The following is a 17,068-nucleotide window of genomic DNA, read 5'->3' as shown; positions in this document are numbered from 1 at the left end:
TTGAGCCCAGAAGATTAAGGCTGCAGTGCCACTGCATTCCAGCCGGGGTGTCAGAGTAGGACCCCATTTCTTAAAAAAAAAGATACTGAGGGAGAGAGAAAACATTTCATTTTGAGTATCCTACCCAGAGCTATCAGCACCAGGGCTCAGCAGGCCTGAGAGGTGGAGATTCACCAGTCCTCTCCGGGAGGACAGGTGAGACTGATCTCAGCTACCAGTCAGTTTGCAACAAATGTGCAGGAGGCGCTCATTCCGGCTGTCTTCACTCAGGGAGGACTTAAGTTCTTGTTGTCCCTAGGTTTCGTAGCTCCAGGTCTGGGCAGAGGTCTGTATCTTTTGCCATCATGCATTACTTTTGTCTTTGTTGGAACTTTGTAAGTATGGAATCACCCAATATGTGTTCTTCGAGCCTGATACTTTTGCTTAGCAAGTGTTTATAAGATTCATTTAAGCTGTTGCTTGTATCAACAGTTCATACCCTTTCTTCTTCCTTCCTTCCTTCCTTTCCTTCTTTTCTTACTTTTCTTTCTTCTTTCTTCTCTTTCTCTCTCTCTCTTCCTTCCTTCCTTCCTTTCCTTCCTTCCCTTCCTTTCCTTTCCTTCCCTTTCCCTCCCTTTCCCTTCCCTTCCCCTCCCTTCTCCTTCCTTCCTTCCTTCCTTTCCTTTTCTGTCTTTTCTTTCTTCTTTCTTTTCTTTCTCTCTCTCTCTTCCTTCCTTTCCTTCCTTCCCTTCCTTTCCTTCCTCTCCCCTCCCCTCCCCTTCCTTCCTTCCTTCCCTTCCCTTCCTTTCCCTTGCCCTCCCTTCTCATCCCTCCCTCCCTCCCTCCCTCCCTCCCTCCCTCCCTTCCTTCCTTCCTTCCTTCCTTCCTTCCTTCCTTCCTTCCTTCCTTCCTTCCTTCCTTCTTTGCATCTTTCTTTGCTTTTAAGCTGAGTTATATTTCCACTGTGTGTATGTGTCATTATTGGTTTATCCGTTCTCCATTTTTGTACATTTGGTTTGTTTCAGTGCCTGGCTATTATGAATAAAGGTGCCATGAACATCTATGCATGAGGCTTTATGGAGGCATATCTTTTTATTCCTTTTGGGTAAATTATTAGGAGTGGAATTGGGGGTCGTATGTTAAGTGTATGTTTAACTTTGTAAGAAACTGCTAAACTTTTTTCAAAAGCGTTAGAATAATGTTATTTTCTTGCCAGCAATGTATGAGACCTGCAAATATTCCACATTCTTGCCAATATTTGTTATTGTCTGTCTTTTTCGCTTTAGCCATTCTCCTGGCTTCTTAGATATTTTTTAGTTTTGCTTTTAAAATATTTTCTTGTTTGCTCTAGCATTTGAAATACTCATCTTCAACTCATCCCAGTCTATTTTTAAATAATATTATGCCATAATTTGAGAAACTCATAGCAACATATACATTTTATCTCTCTCATCGTTTGTGCTATTGTTCTTATATATTTTACTTCTAAGTGTGATAAACTCTAGAATACGTTGCCACTGCTTTTGTTTTAAACAGTTATTTTTTAAAGAAATTAAAATATAAGACAAATCTATTTTACATTCACCCACATATTGATAATTTCTGGTGCTGTTCATTTCTTTGTGTAGAGATTTCCATGTGGTCCTGTTTTTATTCTACCTGAAAAATTTTCTTTAATATGTCTTCTTTTGTGGTCTGCTAGAGGTGAAATGTCTTGTTTTGTTTTTCCTTTTTTTTTGTACTGAAACACTTTTATTTTTCCTTACTATTGGAAAATGTCTGTGCTGAGTATAATTTCTGAGATGTCACTTTTGTTTTTATTTGCACTTTGATGATGATGATTCATTGTCCTCTGGCTCGTGTAGTTTCCGTCAATACATCAGGTGCTTTTTCTTACCTTTGTTTCTTAATAATATACTCTTTGTTTCTTTGGCTGCTTTTCAGATTTTCTCATTATTGTCAGATTTTAGCAATTCGCTTATGATATACCTTGGTGTGGCTTTTTTTCATGTTTATCCTAATGTGGGTTTTAAAAAATTGTTAGAGATTGTCTCACTCTGTCACCCAAGCTGGAGTGCAGTGGGGGTGACCACGGCTCATTGCATCCTTTACCTCCTGGGCACTCCTCCTGCCTCAGCATCCCAAGTAGCTAGGACTGCAGATATGTGCCACTGTGCTCAGCTATTTTTTTTTTTTTTGGGGGGGAGTTGGGATCTTGCTATATTGTCCAGGCTGGTCTCAAACTCCTGGGCTCAAGTGATCCTCCCACTTCAGCCTCCCAAAGTGCTGGGATTACAAGTGTGAACCACCATGCCCAGCCTAATTTGGGTTTTTAGATCTTAGATCTTTGAGTTTTTTTGTTTTCTTTGAATTCTGTAAAAAAATTGTAGTCATTATTTTTTCTTTCTTTTTTTTTTTTACTCTGTTTTATGCTTCTAGGACTCCAATTATCTGTATATTAGAGTGACTGATAGGATCACACAGCTCACTGAGATTTCTTTCATTTTTTTTCAGCCATCTTTTATCTGTACATTTTATCTTAGATAAGTTCTATTTCTATATTTTCAAGTTTACTGCAGTGTCTAATCTCTTGTTACTTCCATTCATTCAGTGAATTTTTAATTTTCAATGCTGTATTTTTTATCTCTACCAGTTCATTTTGACAATATCTTTCATCTCACTCATAGCATTTATGTCTTTCTTTAACTCTTTGAACACATTTGTAATATTAGTAATAGCTGCTTTATGTCTTTTTCAGCTAATAACATCATTTCTGTCATTGCTGTCATTGATAGTTTCTTTATTTTGGTTCTTGGTCACATTTCCCCACTTGTTTACATATCTAATAATTTTTTTTCTTACTGGAGTTAGACATTGTATTTTATGCTATTGAGTACTGGATTTTGTCTCATTCCTTAAAGGGTGTTGGACTTTTTTCTAGCAGGCAGTTAAGTTATTTGTAGACCTGCTTGATCCTTTCAAGTTTTCTTTTTTTTTTAATTATGGACTCAGGTCAAGGGTAACCTTTTCTTCTAGGCCTAGTTTATTCCTTCTACTAAGGCATATCCCTTGCTGTGTCTCTAGTGAATGTCCCATGTACTTAATGAATAATTGCTGCTTGGTGGGAACTTGAAAACTTCCCAGTCATATGTGAGCTCTGGGAATTTTTCAGCTTATTATTACCACAAATAATTTTCCTTTACTGCAGCTGTCCTTTCTCCTAGTCTCATGGAATTTCACCCTAGACATGCGTAGATTCATATTCAAGGGCTCCTGATGCAGATTGTTGTAGCTCTTGTGTGTGTGTGTGTGTGTGTGTGTGTGTGTGTGTGTGTAGCCTCCTTCCCTCTGGAATTCTGCTGTACAAGTTCTAGCTACCTCCAGTTTCCTGAACTATATATATATTTTTTTCCTACAGTTGAGCAGGCTGCTGGGATCTGTTTGCATTTTCTCTCTCTAGTGGGTGGTCTGGAAATTGTCTTCAGGCAGAAAGCCTTAAGTGTTCACTTTGTTTGTTTCCACCTTTAATCAGGGATCATAGTCCTGTAGTAGGTATTGTCCAATGTCTGAAAACATTTATTTCATACATTTTTCCAGTTTTTCTAGTTATTTTTAATGGCAAGAATGCAAGTACTTTATCAATTGCTCTTTCATGGACAAATGCAGGCATCTATATTTTAAAATTTAATTCTTGTAATAACCTTAAAAGGTTAGTATTATTAATCCCACTTTACATTTAGTAAATCTTAGGTACTAAAGGGTAAGAAAATTGATTATATCACCTTGTTAACAATTATTCAGCATTGTACCAATGATTCATTCATTCACTCACTTCACAAATATTGAATACTTGCTTTGTTCCAGACAACAGGTTCAGTCTAGAATGCTGAATAAAGAATGCAAGGTCTTGGTGCTTATTGAGCTTGCAGTTTCCTGGTGATGGCAGCACAGTGCCTGGCTTGTTGTAAAAGATCAATAAAGATTTGCTGAATTGATATCAACGTCTGCAACTGGTGCTATAAGAGCCTCCTACTATTTGTGAGTGGAGGGCCTCAGTTCTGCTTTCCCATTCCACACATTTCTGAAGTGTTCCTGGTTCATGGTCATGCAGCTTTGGCTTGGTTGCTTTCCATGACAGGAAGCTTGTTATCACACAAGGCAGCACATCACATTATGAAACTCTAATTAATTACAAAGTCCCCCAGCCAGGCTATAAGTGAGTACTGGGCCAGTGAAAAATTGTAGCAGTTGTTCTGCAGAGGAGACAGGGCAGAAAGGAGGGAACTTGGGAACCATGAAGACTGACTTCATTTATCAATTTTTCCCATGCCTGATCGGGAGCTGTTTGTCTTTTAGTCTCCTAGGTCCCTGTATTCCTTCCTCAGCAACTGGCTGACAGCTTGCCTGAGGGGCTATGCAAAGAATTAACGTCTGCTGCATGAGTTGTGGGCTGGGGCCAGGCTGGACTGGGTGACCACTGAGATTCTTCCTGCTTCTGAGGGCCTTCACCTTGAGTTTTCTTGCTCCACTTCTGCTCTTCAGAAGCTTTATTCATGGTCAGACCTAAAAAATATAAAAAGCTAACCCCTGCAAGTGCACCTTCATTGCACATTTTCTCCCCAGAGTTTACAAAGGGTTTATTTAAAGTTGCCCTACTATTTTCCTCTCCACTATATGATCTAATTCCACCTGGCTTGTTTCCACACTTTCCTCTTCTATTTCTGAGTCCTTGCCTCCACCTTCAGATCCTACTGGGTGAAGCTAATCTGGACTCTCAGAGGCAACAAGACTGTTCTTTGTAGTAGGGGCCCTAGAAATCCATGTCCCAAAGTGTCGGTTTGGCCCTTGGACAGAAAGCCAGGAAATACAGGTCTCTTGTATGTGTGCTGTGTTTGCAATCTGAGAGGCTCTTAAGAATGTTTTATTTATTTTAATAAAGCATTTTAATTTACCTTGGAAAAACAAACAAAAAAAAATCTAATTTAAAATAAGGAATAAGGTTACCCGATAAACAACATTCCTCTATCATAGTGATTCCAGGCTTTGAATAACCTTGTTAATTCAATTCAACTGTGTGCCTGGGCTAGCAGAGCCAACGCTTAATCCAAGGAGACAATAGGGTAAATTGGATTGCCGGTAGCTCAAGCACACTTTGGTCCTACTGGCCTGCTTCTCTCAAAGGGCGTATGGCTCAAGCAAACCTTTCAGCCTTAGCTATGAGTAGAACACCTGCTCAACTAACTAGAAATGTATTTAACTGTGAGTATGAACCTTCAGTATAAAAAGTTATTACATATTCCTTTTCATATAAATATTTCAAATAAAATGTATAAGACAAAATATTGATTGCTAAGACGGACAGTGTTGAAAATCAAATGAGTTTCAGCCATGCCTAAGAATAGGCAGGCCTAATTCAATGATCCTGTTGGACTAATCACTATGAAGCCAACTTGTAAGCCAATTTGCAAAGCATAGGATTTGCCAGTCTGTCAGCAACTATAGTAGAAGGTCCAAATTTCTGGAATATATCGTCTTACTTTTGTTTTATTTTATTCTATTTTATTTTATGACAAAGTCTTACTTTGTTACCCAGGCTGGAATGCAGTGGCACGATCTTGGCTCACTGCAACCTCCACCCCCTGGGTTCAAGGATTCTCGTGCTTCAGCCTCCCCAGTAGCTAGGACTACAGGTGCACACCACCACACCTGGATAATTTTTGTGTTTCTAGTAGAGGTGGGGTTATTCATGTTGGCCAGGCTGGTCTTGAACTTCTGGCCTCATGCAATCCACCTGTCTTGGCCTCCCGAAGTGCTGGGATTACAGATGTGAGCCACCATGCCCAGACTACTCTGACTTTTAAAATATGGTTGAGTCTGATATTTGAAATGTATCACTCTACGTAGTTAGAAACTTCAAATCTCACACTATTCTTTTTGCTTAAGTTAATTAACTACTTTGACTGTAAGCACCTCACATTAACTATATATGTATCTTAACCCTCAATATCATGACATTGGTTCAGTAAGAAATTATCTTTACATGGCTTGATATAAATTGTGCTAATTATTTTTGCTTTGCATTCTTCCTCCAAAGCCACATCCTGACTTTTTATCCTCTTTTGTTTTCTGAAGTCTTAGCCCTAATTTGTACATAAAAACAAATTTCCTCTTTGAAGGGGAAGGTAACTTTGAAATTTACTGGGTTTGTTTTAATTTTTTCCTGTTACGAACTTTTATTGTAAAATATAGGAGCTCTACCAAAACAGCACGAAACGCATGCCTAGATCACTTACTTATAATGTGAGTGCACTTAAAACCAACACCCAGGTCAAAAACGGTGCTTTCCTAGCCTTCATGGAGTTTCTCCATCCAATCATACCAAATCTCCCTGAAGTAACACTCCTCTGGCTTTCCTTCTTATTTATTTATTTTAAAGACAAAGTCACATTCTTTTGCCCAGGCTGGAGTGCAGTAGCATGATCATAGATCACTGCAGCCTTGACCTCTTTGGCTCAAGTGATCCTCCTGCTTCAGCCTCCTGAGTAGCTGGTACTATAGGCACATACCACCACTCCCAGTTGATTTTTTAATTTTAATTTTTTTGTAGAGATGGGGTCTTGCTATGTTGCCCAGGCTGGTCTCAAACTCCCGGCCTCCAGTAATCTCTCTGTGTTGACATCCCAAATGCTGGGATTATAGGAATGAGCCACCACTTCTGGCCTCCCCTGAATTTTATAGTAAAAATTTTCTTGTATTGCTTTACAGTTTTATCCTCTTGTATGAATCCCTAGACAGTATAGTTTATAGTTTCCACAAACCTTCCGTTTGTGAAAGGGCAGTGTCTGAGAAGTGCAGTAAAGGTGAAGCACAATGCAGGGAGTTCTGCCCCTGTGCAAAATGTTCTGTGTGCATGCTGACCCATTGGATTCAAAATAGAACTTAAACTCGAGGGTGTTTACCAAGCTTCTCCCAGGCTACATTTAAATCTTCTTTCTTCGGATTAAGAACCTTGGTTCTCAATGACACGGAAATGATAAAATATCCCATAATTGCTTGTTTGTTCATTCCACCTTATAAAAGTCTCAGAATAACAATACAAATGCTATCACTGCCAGTATCATTAATGAAAACATTAAATTGTTTTGCGGATGTTGTACCCATTTTGGTCCCATTTTCGGTAACATTGTATCTATTTTGCCATAGCACAGAGCAATACATACCATGCTCTCTCCCTTTTAATCCACATTATTAGACTTAGTTATTCAAGTAACTATTTAAAGCTTGCAACCAGTACCTTTATTGGTGCCTCACTAGACATTTTGTTTTTCTGAAGTTAATTCCTTAGCAAGTTCCTCAGGAAGGGCTCACACATGCTGGTAACAGTTTTTCTGTGCCATTTATGTATGGAAGTCAGTTTGTTGGCTCTAAACCTTAGGCTCATATTTTCTTTCATATTTTAAATGCTACTCCATTTTCTTATGGCTAAACCATTGCTGTCAAAAAGCCTGATGCTAATACTGTATTTCCCCTTATAAAGCTATAAAGCACTTGCTTGTTTGTGTCGATGTCCAAATATATTTTTTAAGTCTAGTAATTTTACTGGACTATATGACTTGGCCATTCTGGGTCAATATGATCAGGTTCAGGCTGTCTTTTTCAATGTATAATGCCGATGTGTAGTGTGTATGGAACTGTTTACAGAAATCAAGTTTTTATGTGCACAGATGCTTATCAACATTTTAGTGGGACGGCAGCACTGGTTTCTGGAATTCCATAAACAATATCTGGGGGAGGTTCTAGAGCAAGCATCATCAAACTACAGGCCATGGGCCAAGTTTGGCCAGCTGCCTGTTTTCTTGCAGCTCGCAAGCTGAGAATGGTTTTTGCCTTTGGTGAAATTTGAAATGGTTGTATATGTAACTATGCACAGTCCTCCATATTCCCTCTTGGCCCTGAGAGCCTAAAATATCTACTTATCTGGCCTTTTAAGGAAAAGCACGTTGCCTTCTGTTATGAAAGAACGATTACAGTAAATGTGGGCAAGCATCCAGCGGACAGGGTGGAGGCCACCAAATCAGGAGATTGACTCGATTTTTTCTCGATGCCACAGACCTTCATCTCCTCATTTCTTTTTGCCTAGACATCTGCTTTCAGAACTTCCCACGGGGACTCCAGGTCCTGCCTCCACTTCCCATGACCCTTTCTATCTCTCTAGCAAGCTCCTCTCACAATGGGGCCTGATGAAGTCACTCACATTGAGGGAATTTACAATGTGCTGGGAAATGCTATTCATCCTGAGAACCTTTCATTTCTCTAGGGATAATGGCTTTAAGGAAAAGGGACTGGTGTCCGAGTTTTGAATTCCAAGATTCAGTCAGTGTGTGTGTATGTGTGTGAGTGCGAGTGTGTGAGTTTATGTGCGTGAGTGTGGGGCTATGTGAATGTGTATGTGTGCATGTGCCTGAGTGTGTGTGGGGGTGTGATTGTGTATGTGGTATGTGTGAATGTCTTTGTGTGAATGTGGGGACTGTGTGTCTGTGTGTACAAGCATATGAGTGTATGGGAGTGTGTGTGAGTGTGTATCTGTGTGTATTTATGCTTGAGTGTGAGCGGGGAATGTGTGTGTGTGTAGTGGGTGTGTGAGAGTGTGCAGGTGTGTGTAAGTGTGCACTTGTGTATGTTTATATTTGTGTTTGAGTGGGAGTGGGAGAATGTGTGTGTAGTGTGTGTGAGTGTGTATATTTGTGTTTGAGTGGGGGTGGGGGATGTGAATGTGTATTTGTGAGTGTGTGTTTGTGTTGGGTATGTGTGTGAGTGTGAATGTGTGTGGGTATGTATATGAGAGTGTGTGTGAGCATATGTGTGAGAGTGTGAGTGCTTGAGAGTGTGTATTTGTGAGTGTGTAAGAGTGTGAAGGTGTGTGTGAGTGAATTTGTGTGTGGGCATGTGTGAGTGTATTGGGTCTGCAAGTGTGGTGTGTGTGTGTGAGAGTGTAGGTCTGTGTAAGGATGTGTGTGAGTGAATATGTGTGTGGGTGTGTGTGAGTTTGTGAGTGTATTGTGTCTGCAAGTGTGTGTGTGTAAAAGGGTATGTGTGTGAGCGTGTGAGAGTATGTGTTTGAGGGTATTGTGTGAGTGTGAGTGAATGTGTGTAGGTGTGTGAGTGTATTGGGTCAGTGTGTATGAAAGTATGTGTGTGAGTGTATGTATGTGAGTAAACGTGTGAGCATATGTGTGTGAGGCTGTGTGTGTTTGTGTGAGGGCATGTGAGTGAGAATGTGTGTGTGAGAGTGTGTAACTGACTGTATGAGGCTGTGAGTGTGTGTGAGCGTGAGGGTGGTGGTCATGGTGAGCTGGTGGACTGGGATGCTCCTGGGCTTCGGAGGTGCTCCGTGCCTCTCTTCGCAGTCATCCACGGGATCTGGCGCCTGGACCTGGTGAGCAATTAGCGCAGTGCATCCGATGACCCCCTCTCAGGCCAGGCAAGCTGCAGGGGTTGTGAAAGGAAGGGCTGCACCGGCTCTCCTCGCTCCCCACTGGGATTCGGTTCCCTCCCGGGGGTGGAGGGCTCCGGGGCTCTGCAGGTGCAGGCCTCAGCACTGTCAGGACTCTGGTGAATGAGCCTTGAGTAGATGGAATGAGCAAGTGTGTTCTTGGGCGGGAACGCATGATGTCGTAAAAAGATCACGTGTGTCAAAATTGCAATCCCAACAGGATTTCTTTTGGAGTAGAATTAAATGATCATATTGCAGGGGGAGGGAGGAAGCCTGAAAATTTCCTGGAAAACAATGCGAACATTAGTGAAGAAAATTTACACTACACACTGAAAGTAATCAAACCAATATTGTTTTAGTATAGGAACATATAAATTAATTAATAGAATAGAGGATCCAGAAATAGGTTCTAATACATAAGAAAATTAAATTCATGATAAAAGTAGAATCGACATTTTATTTAGAAAAGTTGGCTTGTCTGAAAAGTGATGCTGGCACAACTTCCCGGTTGTCCATCTGGAAAAATATAACGTTGGACCACTATGTCAGACCGAATCCAAAAATAAATTTCAGTTGGATTAAGGACATATGCTTAAAAAATCACTAAAAATTGTAAAAGCAATTTTAAGGGTGAGGAGACATTGTTAACAAAGAAAACTGAAAAGTTATGGGGTGATAGAAACGCACATCACAGTCTATATGAACATTCATTGCAGAAAGAAGCCAGGAACAAAATTTAAAAATAAGTGATAGTTTTGGAAAATGTGTTTGAATGAAAAGGACAAATAAAGCTCTGATGTCTTACAAAAATGACAAGTGAAAAGAGAGACAGATGGGTCCAGCATGTGAACAAAAGGACCTGGGGATCTCCCCGGAAGCAGGACTGCCTGTGTCTAAGAAGTTTAGGGAGGCGTGATTTGGGGTGGGAAAGAAAGGATCCCATCTCAGCTCAGAGGCTCCCTCAGTTCCCAAGCCCCCAGATCCTCCTCAGTGGCCACGGGGTGGCCTCAGTTCTCCCAGCCCTGCCCCGCTGGCCCCCGCATGTCCTTGGGGAGGCCTGCCTTTCTTCATCCCTGCCGGGGTCCCCGCCCTGCACGCCTGGCCAGCACCCACATGTTATGGAAGCAACGACTTTCTTTACCTCCACCAGACCAGGGGCTCTGCGGTCAGCTTCAGGTGCCTGCCGGGTTCCAGTGACACCATGAGGAGCGCAGTTAATACCTGCTGTGGAAATGGGTATGAATTGCATAAGAGTTTTGTGTGTCCCCTTCCCTTTTACAAATTCAGCCAACATTTAAAAACGGATAGATTGTAAAAGCTACCTTCCTTTCTTTTCTTTAAAGATGGGAAGATCTGTCCTTTGGATGGAGCAATGGCCATCCCAGAGCTGTGAAGCATCTCCCTTCCAGTTCAGAGTCTGCCCCGACCCTGCAGGCATTTGAGTTTGAGACCCCAGAATCTGGCTTCTCCGGTGTTCTCTGTAGCTCTGGGGCCACACCCCTGTTTTGAGTCAGCTGTATAAGGGTGCTTCTCAGGTTTCTGGGACCATTCTTCACCAGATCCTCTGTGAACCTTGGCTTTGATTAAATCTAAGTTTGCTCTCGTGGTTTTTGCCTTTAGATCCAGCATACCTGGCTCTTGTATTCCCAGCTTCTAAAAATGCCAGCTTTATGGTTTATATCTAACCATCTATCCATGAATCCATCCATCCATCCATCCATCCATCCATCCATCCATCCATCCATTCACATACATGCACATATGTGTGCGCACATACATATAATTTTAAATATATGTATTTATTTATAAACTAGCGTTTAGGCCAGCTGTCTTCCAGATATTGAGACATGATTTTCCCATACCCTGGAAGCAGGCAGAAATAATTATGGGGCAGACTTTTGTGCTGTGTCTTTAGGGATTTGGGAGATGCCTTCATCACACTGTCCACTTTCTTCGTGTTCCTGGCTCTGCCATCCGGAGCGGTACCGGCTTTCCAGCAGAAGCTATGTCTTAGAAGAGCTGCACACCTGCCAGTTCTAATCACACCCTGGTCTTACTGGTTCTTATGAAAAAACAGAAACAAAAACCAACCAACCAAACAAAACCCTTGGAACTCATGAAAAACTTAGGACACTCATTTTTTTTTTTTTTTTTTTTAAAAACCTTATTTTTCTTATAATAAGGGATATATGGATTACATTTTTTAAATTAAAGATTTTTTTAAAAAGCTTTTGCGTCTCTCATGGGGATATCTGTGACTTATCATGCAGGGCTTGGCTGTCATCAGAGATCAACTGGCAATAAGCTAGCACTTCTCTTATGTGATCTGAAGAGTCTCAGGCTACATGGCTCCCACCTAGTATTTCCTGGTACTGGCTTGTGTTTTGAACACATCTGCAAGACACCCTTGGTTGACTCATTAATTCCTTGTCATGCTCTCAAAAAAAACTTTAATGGGGCTATTTTCTATGTTTTTAGCCCAGAATGATGAGCTTTTTCCTTGAGATTTTCAAAATTTTCCTGTAGGTCCTGAGAATCCATCCCCTGATCAGCTCTTGATGTAATTTCCAGGCTTGGTGTGAGGAAGGTGGTGAGTTTTTACAATTTGCTCTTTTTGAAACACTCAGGGAGACAGTGGTTTTAATCATCCCAAGCCTGCCACTCAGCTTGGTGGCCCCATTTGTGTGTCTACTTGAGAGTCTCATAACAACGTCGCACCCAATGGCGGATTTCTTGAGAAAAGCTGGGGATGATTCATTGATGGCATAGGTGAAAATAAAAAGAGCTTCGTAAACTTGGGTGACAGCTTTGAAAGGTGGGGAGCCAGAGCCTTGGGTTGATGAGAACCATGAAGACCTGCCTTGCTCAGGCAGAAAGAGGTGTGCCTCTGTTACCAGACTTATGCCTCTTGTTTATTTCTAATAGGCTCCACATGCACCACTGATGCCCTGGCTGTGTTTGTCCTGGCTGCACTCACGAAGAGCAAGAGTGATGACAGTTTTGAACATACAACTCAGGCTCTCACTTCTTGTAAGAAGAAGTACCACTTGTTAGCCATTTACTAAGGGCCAGCTCTGCTGAATATTTCAGTTTTGACTCTCACAGCAATCCTAGGAGATGAATGCTACCTCTTTCCACATGTGACAGATGAGCAAACTGAGTCTCTAAGACTTTACATAACTGGCTATGGCAGGGCCAGAGATTGCACAGGGCGCTGCCTGGCACCCAGGCCAATGCCAGACCACATGGTGGCCTGTAGTGTGGAGGTGAAGAGCTCCCATCCAGAGGCCAGACGGCAGAATCTTTTCTCCGTACTTGCTTGCTGGGTGACCCTGACCTCTCGGGATCTGTTTCCTTTTATACAGAATGTGGACAGTAAAGGGCCTCTTCATAGCGGTGGTGCAAGCAGTAAGGAATTACAACACCAAAGCTCACAGAACAGTGGGGCCGCTCATGTGAGCATGAGATGTCGTTGCCATGCCATCTCCAAAGAGCAAAGAGAATTCTTGGTAAGAAATGGAGCTTATATTTTTAGAGGTCTGTTGGGTCAATATTCACATTATACATTTTCCATTAACTTTTTATTTTCTTTTTATTTTCTTTCACTGAACTCTGGATTTCAGCCATGCCCAGTGTATATGCTTCACAAACTCCCGATATGCACATGATAGGTATCTGCACTATAACATCATGTAGCTCCTATGTGGTGTTACATCTGCAAAAATGAAATCTGTCACTCACATGACAGTTATGTTACCTGTCAGAAGGACAGAATTCTGGAAGAACAACTCTCATTTCTCAGTGAATGCATGGTTCCCCCAGGGATAAAAAGGTGTCTTTGCAGGATCCTCTGCTCTCCTCTCTCCTAATGGGCACGCCAGAAGCACGCAGTCAGGGTGCCAGCCAGCATCTCCCGCTTGGGCCTTCATTGTCCATTTGGTGTTTAGGGTGCTACAGGGACCCTGGATTCTGTGAGGCCACTTGTCCTCTCACCCATCCCCTTCTCAGTTTCTGCAGGGCATCCACTCGTGGGTGGACCCAGAAGTCCCCAAGGAGCAGCTTCACACCGTCACCTCTTCTACCTTTCCCAGCCCACGCCCTCTCAGGAGCACCATAAAAGAACTTTTATAAAACCATGAAGCTGGCAGCAGTGAGCAACCCAAATGACAAGTGTGTATTGATTGGGCACTTATATTACATGCATCAGGGTTAAATTTCATGATCATTAAGACACAATTATGGCCAGATGTGGTGGCTCACGCCTGTAATCCCAGCACGTTGGGAGACTGAGGCAGGCAGATTGCTTTGAGCTCAGGAGTTCAAGACCAGCCTGGGCAACATGACGAAATCCCGTCTCTACAAAAAACACAAAAATTAACGGGGCATTGGTGGCACATGCCTGTAGTCCCAGCTACTCAGGAGGCTGAGCCTGGGAAGCAGAGGTTGCACTCCAACCTGGGTGACAGTGAGACCCTGTCTCACACACACACACACACATACAAGACACAATTATGACTATGCCCACGTTACAGATCCAAAACACAGGCGAAGAAGTTATATCTTAGTCCAGAGCCTGGATTAAAATCCAGACCTGTTTGTGCCGTTGCCCTATAAGTGGGCAAGCAGCTCCTAATAGGGTTGGGTGTAAGCCTCCTCCACTAAATGTTCATTCCCAAAGTTTGCCAGGACCTTGGCATCCCTGGGGCTGCAGGCTGTTGTCCATAACACGGAGACAGTAAGCTTCAAACAGCAGAGAAAGCATCTCAGACCCAGTAGCTGCTAAAAGCTTCCGAGTGCCTGACTTGGAGCCAAGGATATATTTATAACACAGCACTGTTAAAATTACCCATTTAGAAGGTATTTTTCTCAAGATTTCCCTTGGGTAACTCTGAAGGGCAAAGTAATTCTGAACCCAGAAGCACACAGTGTTTGCTGTGCCACCTCGTAATGGAAATAATACCAGCTTAACTGCTCAGGGCCTCTGAATTCAGAAGCAAGCTGAGGCATAACATGTAATGGACTGTTTTTCCAACACTAGGTAATGCTCATAGACCACAAACATTGTGTACAGTGAATACAACTTTTGATCATTATAACTAAAAACTTCCAATCAATTTCTTTTTTCTCACCTCCATATCCAGCATGACTGGAAGCCTGTTTTTTTTAACCTTAAAAAATATATCCAGGATTTCTAGTTTCAGCTTCAAAATGTAAAGAGTTTGAAAGTCATTACTCCCATCCTTCCAACAAGAAAAGAGCTAAAAAAGCGAAAACTCAAAAACCTCTTTTCAATCCGTCAGAGCTCTAGAAAGATGCAGCACCCAGATCTGCTTATCTGGACCAGACGTCACTGGCGCCATGAGGTAGGAGCATGTAACTAGTAATGTTGTTGGATTGCTGGAAGCTGAGTATGGACTGGGGTGAGGGTGGGAAATTCCTAGGACTGCAGTCTTAGGGGGCTCCATATTTTTGTAGGCTTTACCTCTAGGAATGCTACCAGGTTCTTACATGGAAGAGTCAAGGAAAATCTCCTTGTTGTCTTTGGCAAAGGGAGGGGAAAAGTAACCATTCTGAGATATATCCAGGGTATTCTCCATAACTAAGGCTCCACCAGCAAGGGGAAATGGTTAGTCAGAGCCTTATCCCAATCTGGGGGCTCCGGAGGCAGAGGGTACAGTGAGCCAAGATCGCACCATTGCACTCCAGCCTGGGTGAAAGAGTGAGACTCTGTCTCAAAATAAATAAATAAATAAATAAGGATAATTGATATGCTAAGAGAGGAGAAAAAGTAATTTACATAAAATGGTCAACTAAAACTAATGTAGGCAGAAAAGGAGATGAGATAGACACAAAAAGTGCAACAAGTAGGAAACAGCTACAAACATGGTAGATATTAATCCAACCACATCAATAGTAGATATTAATCCAACCACATCAATAGTCACTTTAATATGAATAGTCTACATACAATTAAAGGATGGAGATTGTCAGGGTGGATTAAAAATAAGACACAAGTCTCTAAATTTAAGCACTCGGGTAAGTTAAAGAGCTGAAACAAGATACATTATTCTAACATTAACCAAAAGAAAGTGAAAGTAGATATATTAGTTTCAGGCAAAGTAAATTTCAAAATATGGAAAATTATCAGAGATAAGGAGGAGTATCACTTAATGATAAATGGGTTAATTCTGCAAATAAAACCCTAAAACATGAAAATCCTTCATATCTATAAATCTCGCAACAGAGCATCAAAGAATGTGTAGCCAAAACTGATAGAATTGAAAGGAGAAAAAGACACATTGATTATGTAGTTGGAGGCTTCAATATTCCTTTGTCAGTACTTGGTAGATTAAGCAGGCAGAGAAGATATGTGAGGATATAGATGATCTGAACAGCTTTATAACTAGCTTTATTTATTTGACATATATAGAATACTCCACCCAAAAAAAGCAGAGTACATATTCTTCCTAAATTCATCTTTACCATGGCAGACTACACTCAGGGCCATAAAACTCTTCTTAAATTTTAAAAGAATGGAAAACCTTTGGAGTATGTTGTCAAACTACATTGGAATGAAACTAGAAATCAATAACAGAAAGAGCTGGAAAATCCCTAAATATTTGGAAATTAAGCAACAAAAGCCAAAATTGTACATTGGTCAAAGAAGTCTCATAGAAATTAAATATTTTGATCTAAATGAAAATAAAATACTATTAATCAAAATTAGTTGAATGCAGCAAAAGCAGTGCTTTGAGAGAAATTCATAGCATTAAATGTATATGTAAGAAAGGCATAAAGATCTAGAATCAATAACCTAGGTTTTCATCTTAGAAAACTAGAGAAAGAAGGGTAATTTATTCCTAAAACAAGCAGAAGAAAAAAATATTAGAGCAAGAATCAAGGATGTTTTGAATGCAAAAATAGTAGAGAAAAATCAATAAAATTAAAAGCTATTTCTTTGAAAAGATCAATAAATTGATAAACCTCTAGCCATGAAAACCAAGAAAAGACAAAAAATACCAATACCAGAAATAAAAGAAGGATCATTACTATTGATCTATGGACATTAAAAGGAATACTATGAACAACTCTAGCCGCTACATTTGATCACTTAGAAGAAACGGACCAATTTTTTGAAAGACATAATTTACTAAAACCTACACAAGGAGAAACAGGAGAGGCTTCCTTAACTTGATAATAAAACATTAAAAAAAAAAACCCTACAACTAACATCTCAGTTAATAAGAAGAAACTGAACCCTTAACCCCTAATATCAGGAACATGGCAATAAAGTCCTTCCTCACCACTTCTTTATTGTACTGGAAGTTGTAGCTAGTGCTAGAAAAAGGAAATAGAAGTTATACTTTGGGGAAGGAGAAATAACACTGTCTTTATTTATAGATGACATGATTGTCTATGTAGAAAATCCCAAAGAATTGACAAAAAAGTCCTGGAGCTAATAATACTGTAAACCATAGGACACAAAGTAAACATATAACATTCAGTTGCTTGTGTCTATATCAGCAATGAACACTTGATATTTACAATACAAAAAATGTCATTTACATTATATATTGAATTGTGTTCCCCCGCTTC

At 40.8% G+C, this 17,068-nt stretch overlaps 1 long non-coding RNA gene across 1 annotated transcript; it reads right to left on the bottom strand.

Annotated features, from left to right (window-relative positions):
- Nucleotides 1-7,550: 7,550 nt before the first annotated feature.
- Nucleotides 7,551-11,591, bottom strand: LOC140709981 (uncharacterized). Its single transcript, XR_012090879.1, has 3 exons — nucleotides 10,795-11,591; nucleotides 10,614-10,696; nucleotides 7,551-9,988 (listed from the first exon to the last, which is right to left on the bottom strand). It is a non-coding gene; the product is annotated as an uncharacterized lncRNA (long non-coding RNA).
- Between the last annotated feature and the right edge of the window lie 5,477 nt (nucleotides 11,592-17,068).

This window comes from Chlorocebus sabaeus, chromosome 2 (genome assembly GCF_047675955.1).
Source record: "Chlorocebus sabaeus isolate Y175 chromosome 2, mChlSab1.0.hap1, whole genome shotgun sequence".
NCBI lineage: Eukaryota > Metazoa > Chordata > Mammalia > Primates > Cercopithecidae > Chlorocebus > Chlorocebus sabaeus.
Note: the sequence above shows the minus strand (reverse complement) of the source record. Positions and strands in the feature narration are given on the sequence as shown.